This window comes from Seriola lalandi, unplaced genomic scaffold (genome assembly GCF_002814215.2).
Source record: "Seriola lalandi dorsalis isolate HSWRI2012SDOR001 ecotype SW California unplaced genomic scaffold, Sedor1 jcf7180002054143, whole genome shotgun sequence".
Classification (NCBI taxonomy): Eukaryota; Metazoa; Chordata; class Actinopteri; order Carangiformes; family Carangidae; genus Seriola; species Seriola lalandi.
In genome coordinates, this window is record NW_019524696.1 from 93,929 (window position 1) to 102,787 (window position 8,859).

Below are 8,859 nucleotides of genomic sequence, written 5' to 3' on the forward strand. Positions count from 1 at the left end.
TGATTTTTAATAAACTTGGCAAAATTGCTAAAAACATGTTTTCACTTTGTCATTATGGATTATTGGATGTAGATTGATCCATCCAGAATTAAATATAAATAATTAAATATTAAAAACACAATAAAATGTTCAAAAAAGGTGGTCTGAGTATCTTCTGAAGCCGTTGAATAGCCCAGCTAGATTACAGTAATTACTCTCTGTGTGTTCCTCAACTATGTCCTCAAGTTGATGTTTGAGTGACGCCACTGTTTGTCTCTCATCATCTTGCTTTTCATTTTCGTGGCCTTGATAGACTTCCCACTGTATGCAGCCAACCCTGGAGATGTTAATCTCGAGCATTTCATGTTGGCGTTTCTTTCTTATCTATCTACCATGATGCCTGAGGGGCCAAAAAAACAAGCAGTTGCACAAGCTGTCACTTCCTGGAATGAGCGGTTGACTTATATGGGGGTGTCACTGCATCAGCGCAGAGGGAGAGACAGCAGGACAAAAATACACCAGGGGGCCGAGTGTCACTGTCTGACTAGATGGGCTGCTGTCAGATGAGAAAGGCCACGTCGAGCTCCGGTATGTCAGAGGATTTCCCAAAGGTTGGGTTGAGAAACAAAATTTTCATTGTAGGATGATTTGAAATGGGTGTGAAACTGAAGTCTAGACTTCAAAACGTAAATTGGGATTGTACAGTTCTCACCCCGTATAATACCATTTATTAGGTCGTATACAATAAGTACCATAGTGAAGATTAGTAAAAGACTGTGGCATGCAGGTTATAGGCTAAAACCTGCTTGAAACAGCATTTTTGATCAACTCAAATGACTGTGTAATGGGGAAAGGTGGTCTCTGGTTTGAGCAGAAGTCCAGACGTGTCTGGCGAACACCAGCCATTTCTCATCACCTGGCTAATACCATCTCTATGGTGAAGCATGGTGCTGGCTGCGTCATGCTATGGAGGTGCTTCTCAGCAGCAGGGGCAGAGAGATTTATGGATGGATGAATGCAGCCGAATACAAAGAGGTCCTTGCTCCAAAGTACACACGACCTGAGACTCGGGCGACACTTCACCTTTTCAGCAGGACAATGACCTGAAGCACACAGCCAGCCAAGACAATGCTGGAGTATCCTCAGGACAAGTCTCTGACTGTCCTTAAATGGCCTATAGCTAAAGCCCAGACTTTAAACCCCATAGAAAATCTGTAGAGAGACCTAAAGATGTAAATTCACAGACACTTTCCATCCAATCTGACAGGCTTGTTTTGAAGTGTTTTCTAGTGGACAAACATTAATTAATGCAGCTTTAAAGACACGTTCAGACAGTAAGTTGCTAGAACGTGATGGTGAGGGTTGATTTTGGGTTTTACAACAGCTCTGTTACAGCCTTGGAATTTAGTGAATTAGTGTTTGCGTCTTTGAGAAAGAGCCCTCACATGTCCGATCCGTGATTGTTCTCTCGCTTTAATCCCTCTTACGCAAAGTTTTTGAATTAGAACAGAACCATCAGCCCTTCAAAACAGTAGCCTTTTGCTTTCATTGCTGCTTTTCTAAGTTGGAAGTGCGGACATTTAAAGCAACTTTTTTAACACTGAAGTATAACTATTATTGTTGCCATGAGCAACATGTATTGATATCTATGCCTCTTGCATTAGCTGTCTACATTTGGCCAGCGGAGTGTTTTAGAGTGGATTTCTCTTCATGGTCAAATCCTCAAGGGTTTGTGGGTGTGCACATTTGGGTTGCAGTCTGAAATCATTGAGAGCCTTGTGGCCAGTTTGGCAAGCTAACATACTGCACACCAGCAGTCCAAGGGTCTAATGCTTATTAGACCGCAAAATCCTGTACCTCTCAAGTATATGGGGACACATGGGGCCAAATCCCACTCTATAAATTGGGGTCTTAGATTTAATCTAAACCAACATAGAGTCTTTACAGTCTATGGCACTGTAACACTTTAGCACAACCATCCATGAGGTCGGGGTTATTAAGATGTATATCCAGTATAGATTTGTGTTTAGTTGTTCAGTGCAGCGTCACTAAAATCAAGGATTTGCTGTTGTATCTGCAGATGCTGATATTTGGCTCAGGCAAACAAGTGGCTGTCTGCTTTAAACTTACTGTAACTGTGTCATCCAATTGCTGTTTAATGTGGATATACTGTCTGGGAGATAATGTCACAACTGCCAGCAGTTCGTAGGCCTAACACAGGCCCCAGAACCTCCACAGTGTGTGGTGTTAATACTGTGGGGATTAAGGGTTTGATTTCAGAGAACACATTAAAGCCTGTCTCAGTACAACCAAACATATGGCGTTCAAGCCAGACTACTACAGTCTGGGTTATAACAGGTGCAGAGTGACGCCTGATTCATTTCCTTACTCAGAAGCTAATACTTAGTCCTGTGAATTCAAATTCTTGACTTGGACTTTATGTTTTTCGAATAAGGTGGGGAAATAAAATGAACATAATTTTGATTTAATATGTAATTCTGCATGCATTTATCACATATATTAATATTACAAATATTCTTTTTGCCTCTTTTTAGCCTTATTTAAGCCAGAAGGTCCTGGGTTAGACTTTATATTGGTTTTCAGTTTCCAGTGAGTGTCAATCCAAAAATACAATATAGTGCAGTTGAAAAAAAAGACAGTTAGAATAGAAATAGATATTCAGGCAATACTTTAAAAACAGTCATTGGAAAATACATTTGGTTTCACATCACAGGTCTTACTTACAGGTCTACTTCTTTGACTGTTTGATGTTGGATTTAACTGTAGGATTCCTGTGGGATAAAGTTGTCTCCACACTTTTTAAAGGGCTGCATATTGCTTCCTCTTGTGTTATGATGAAAGGCATGGGAGTGTATTTGTGTTTCTTGTTCACACAAAAACAGGTCTTTCTTTGTGAGTTTTTGCTACTGCCTCTGGCCATGGTAAATAAAAAGTGTCCAGGATATCATATGCTTAGTCTGTAAAGGCCCTGAGATGTGTTTCATTGTACTAAATACTTTTTTTGTTCTTTAAAATTTAATCGTGGGAAATGCTTATTCACTTTCTTTCCAAGAGTTGATAAGATACAAGACCAGTACCTTGCTCATTGTCTGTACGATAAATGCGGTGAAGGGAGGCCAAATGTAAAGCTGTAGCTGTATTGGCATCCATTGTTGATGACATGATGACCCCGAATGCCAAAGGCCTAAACACGTCTGTTGCTGTCGGTGTTGCTGAAGGTTTAACCTCTTTGGCAGCCATTGTTGGCACTTCTCTATGTATAGGTACAGTTTGTGGGTGTGGGAGAAGAGTTCCTGTGCTGGAATATGACCAGGGATCTGATTACGAGTTGGACCACATATTGTATAATGATGGCCCAAATTTACAATAGTTTCTGATTTGGTCTGAGGTCTGAAGTATCCGGTCTTCAATGATGTCAACAATGCAATACAATTAGGCTTTGTTACTTAACCTTTCCTTTTACAGTCATATTGGTTCTATTGGTGTTTACCAGACACTTTGACACTCCCCCATGCTTTGATACAACCTTTGTACCAAAGGTGAGACTCAGCATATGTCCTTATTAGTACAACCTACTACTAGAAACACAGTCAGATTGATAGGGTGAAGCCTTTAAAAGAAATCTTTAACCCGAACTCTGATATTTGACTGGCTGATGAAGAGAGACATTGTTATCTCGTTCCTTGTGTATCTGTTAAGTTAAAAGGCAAACTGCTGTGAAAACCTCCGTCAGATGTCTTGGAGACAGGATCATTCTTCACTTAATGGTATGTGCAAACAGTAGTGCCTTTACATTACGTGTGTTGGTAGCCATGCATCAGCAGTGTTTTATCTAATCCAACCTGGAGAACATGTTTTTAGGGAGGGAATGTAGTGTATGTAAGTGTGAGTTATGTTGTATGTGTTGAGTTTTATCGTATATTTTTCTTGAACAGATTTATGTTAGTGTTTTCTACTGCACATATCAAAAATCATGCTAAAGGAAAAAAAAAAAACAAAGCTGTCGTTTTGTGTGTGATCATTTTGAGATACGAGGTCATGACCCAACAGCAAATGTAATCAGTTTTGGGTTCAATCTTTGACTGTTTGATGTTTGATTGAAGGATTTAAGTTGTCTTCACCAAGTCTATACTTTTTAAAGGGCTGCGTATCGCTTCCTCCTGTGTTACGGTGACTGTCATGGGAGTGGGTTTCTTGTTTACGCCAAAAAAGGTCTGTCTTTGTGAGTTTTTCTACTGCTTCTGGCCATGGTAAATAAGACGTGTCCATAATATCATATGCTTAGTCTGTAAAGGCCTTGAGACATGTTGCATTGTACTAAAATTACATTTTTGGAAAAATTATTCACTTTCTTGCTAAAAGTTGATAAGACACGAGACCGATACCCTGCTCATTGTCTGTACGGTAAATATGAAGCTAGAGCCAGAAACCTCTTAGTCTAGATTAGCATAAAGACTTGAAGCGGTGAAACAGCTAACCTGACTCTCTCAAAAATCTGCCAACACCTCTAAATTTGACTAATTAGCTCCATGTGTTAACATGTTTGTCAAGAACCACATGTTGTTTACTTTTTTGTTAATGTACGGACTAAATAAACAAGATACAGTATGCTAACCTAAGCTAGCTCAGCATTTCCTGGCTACAGCTTTGTTCTATAACGCACAGACATGAGAGTGGTGTCAATCTTCACACTTAACTCTTGGTGGAAAAGCAAATAAGCATTTATTCAAAAATGTTACAGCCCTCTTTTTGCATTTTTGTCTACCAGCAGTTAGTGTGATGTTAGCATTGTCAGTACTGGACTGAAATTGAAATTGAGTGTTGTCAGTTCCAGATTTTTGTGTGAATCCAGAGTGACTTCCATGCCTTTGAATTGTGGGTTCAACTACTTTATGGTATTTACATGTGATGAACCAAACAGGATATGCAAATCTTTCTTCCCTTTTCCTTCCTCCTTCCTCTAATATACTAGAGATTTTAATGTACTGTACCCAAAATCTTAACCGCCTTGCAATGCCTCACAAAGCAAGGCTTCATCTGTAGTGCAGAGTTTTTACTACTTTTACCTGTTGGCAGCGTTGCTTGTACAAAAAATTCCCATTGAGCTTTGCTGGAACACACACAACAGAATTTAGTTTCAAACTATTTTTAATTTTTTTTTTTTTTTTTTTTTAACAGAATATGATCATTTCAGGTGGATTTTCTGGCTCTGGTTGGTTTTGCAGGTTTGGTTTGTCTCTGCAGTACCACAGTCAGACTAGGTGAGGTCAGACTTGGAAAAACAGTAGCACTGAGATGCTGAACTCATATCAGATTCTTCATAGCGCTCTGTCAATCCTACTGAGACAAGAAGAGTCTTAACTCTGCTCCTAACTGGAGTTCAGGTGGAAATAGGATATGGTTGTACTTTACCCCCAGGGAAGTTTTGTCATAAAACTCAGCTGTTTCCTTTTGGCCTCATTTAATGTTGCCTTCGTGTTCAGTATTGTTTTCATTGTGGATATCTGAGCATGCAGTGCTTTGATTCTTCATCTGTGCAAAGAACTTGTTTTTTGGTAGACCATAGCCATTTTATGAATTATGTTGCCTGATTCTAGTTGCCTGAACCAGTTTGCCTGGAAAAGTCATGCAATTTGAGAAATGTTGTGGAAAAGACAGGTAATATTAGGTTTTACAAATGGGTCACTTTGCACATATTTCACATATGTAATGAAATGTAGACTTTGTTTGAAAGCATTTGAAATCCACCGAGGACAAGATTTATAAGTCAAAGATGCAACATTTTTGACTTGTAGGTCATGGAAATTGTTACTGTTATACTGAAATACTTCTACATTTACCCATTACCAAGTGGACTCGTGTGTTAAGACGGCAAACACTGACAGCTCATGTGTATCAGTTTGGGTTTGAGTCTGTGACCAAAGTCATAAAGCGCAGCTGTCCTCCTATGGCCTCTTACACGTCCGGTCTAGTGAGAACTCGACTCAAACATGGCAGCAATGTCTCAGATGTTGCCTTGTACAGTTACAGCCCGGACAGATGACTGTATGTAGACCACAGTGAAACCTGAGAGCCGTTTATGTTCAACAGTCAGGATTTTTGTTAAATTTACTGTTCTCCCTCCGGTCTTTTCTGCACTTATTGTTAATAATGGACGTAATCGGAGTAAAACAAAAAGACACAATGACATAAAATTTTGACCTTTCTTAAGCATACAACTTGCCTCTGGGTTCACGCTAATCCACTGATTGACAGTTGGTGTCAGTAACAGGAAATGCAGCAACACATCAACAAATACAGTGAAGTAGGAGACTTGTGCCAAACATGGATGTAAACAGGATTTGAAACATTTTTAAAGATTGGCTTTGCAAATGTTCACAATGCTTTTTGATGAGAAACACTGAATATAAACTGAACTTTTGTTCATTTACAAGAAAACTCCACATTTCATAATGCTCTTAACATAATGCTGTTGCCCTGATGCACTGTTCAGCATGCTGTCATTTAATATTTTTGCATTTTAAATCTTAACTTAAAAACCATCTCGCAACCACACATATTGTGCATGTGCATTTTTGTCTCTATTCTCTACTCTAACATTAATTACCCACTCCACTGAGCTGTGGTCTCCCCATCAGGGAATAGCAGATATGCAGCTGATGAGTGGTTCGCTCCCTCTTAGACCCCCTTATCTGTAGGTTAAGTATGGGTGTGTCGCTCTCAGCCGTGGACCAGTCTGATGTGGCTTATAGATATTCAGCCACTAGTTTCCTCTCCGGAATGGCTGATGGCAGCTAGTAGCTTTGTTTCTAGGTTTTTTTTTTAGAAAGTTTTTATTCCCTTAAAAAGGGAAAAAGGAAACCTGTTTCGTGACGATAAAAAAGCCAAACTTGAGCCAATGAAAGAACTCTTTCGGTTAAAACATGACACGATTGAAACACCGAAACGGCTTAAGTTGTTGAAGTGACATTGAAAATGCACCGACTGAAAGATGCTGAAAAAGCAGTTGTGTCATTTTTAGTATTTGCAGTGGAGCAGAAGAGTTGAAATGAAAGTGCTTAAAGGAGTGAAAGCAGTTGGAATGTAAAATTACGAGCAGTCGCTGAAAGCGGTTGCATTGTTATTTGAGGAGTGAAAGCTGAAAGCAGCTGTAGAGTACAATACGCAGCATGGTGCTAAAGTTTTAGGCACTAAAAGTAAAATGAGGACGCTTTCAGAAACGATCGAAATGAAATCAATATTTGCTGTGACCACCCTTTGCCTTTAAAACAGCAGCACTTTTACTATAGGTGCAGTTGCACACTAGACACCCTGATGATTTTGAGGTCAGGGCTCTGTGGGGGGGCAAACCATCTGTTGCAGGACTCCTCCATCCTCCTCCTCCTCCTTCTTGTTCCTGAAGATAGTTGTTTATGACTCTGGCTGTATATTTGTGAAGAATGCAGAATTAGGCCTCTCTGATGATACTGCATGATGGATAAGAATCTAAACATCTTCTGTATCTCAGCTGTTCTCAGCTGGCTGAAGAACCTCTGACTTCTCAACCAAACCTACAGTACAGCCTTGCACATGTGCATCCAGTGTCTTCTCTGTCTCGAATCTGAGTTTGTCATTTACATGTTTGGTATTTTTTCTCCAAACTGACAAGTCAAGATCAAGAGTTGGACTCTGTTCAGATTCAATATCACTGAATATGATGCAGGTTTAAAACTAAGGTCATATAAATATCAATCAATATTTGATAATTTGCACACACATCATGATAATTTTGTGCTATTGTTATTAGCTTATTCTTAAGTAGTATTGTTCTACATTGATTTCGGAATCGGATCTTTCAGTAATTCATTGTCGGTCTTCTGGTCTCTGGTGCCTCAGACTTTTCTGTGGTGCAATCCTGAGAAAGAAGCAGGTCCACACTTCTGACATTCCAGCTGTTCATATTTCCTGTTTTCAGAACAAATCCTTGCTGCTGGAGCTAATCGGCATCACATTCAGCAGCAGCAGCAGCAGCATGTCTCCTGGCCAAGTCTGTTGTTGCGGTCAAATTTAAATTCCATAAATTTCATAACTAAAGAATCTGCAACACTGCTCCCTGCGTCTAACACCCCCTGACTGCCTGACTCTACCTCTGTCTACAGACCTGATCTCTCTCTGGTGTATCTCTCTCTCTCTCTCTCTCTCTCTCTCTCTCTCTCTCTCTCTCTCTCTCTCTCTGTCTCTGTCTCTCTCTCTGTCTCTGTCTCTCTCTCTCTCTTTTTGGCATCTCATCTGTCTGGACAGGAACTTGTTGACTTTTTGATCCTTCTCTCAGACATTGACACACACACACTTCCTTTTTCTCACCCTAACATTCACCCAGCTCTTACACAGGCATAACCTTACACTGGAATTCCTTTACATTGCTTCACTACCTTATCACCACTGGTGCCTTGAATATTACACTGCTGTTCATCATTGATGGTACTTGATCAGTATTCGTTTGGTAATTAGTGTTAAACCCTCTGCCAAGCAAAGTGCTCCCATTGCCTTCATTATATTGTTTCATTGCTGTTAAAAACCTGTGGATGTTGTGGTTATGTGGTGTATGTCTTAACCATTAGGCTACCAGGGCTGGTAGCCTGACCAGAGCTTAAGACAATGTCATTACAGTTTATAATGCATTTCGTGTGGAAAAAACAGCTGATTTTAAAATTTCTGACCTGCCAGAGATCCATCTGATTTGAAGCCAGGGTTAAAATCTGGTGTAATCAATAACGGTGTCTTCCCAGCTTCATGAACGTGGATTGTGGACAAAGTTAAAGGTTTATATTCTGTGATCAGTATTTCTCACAGCAAGGTGACAGTACAGCTTTCTGCCAC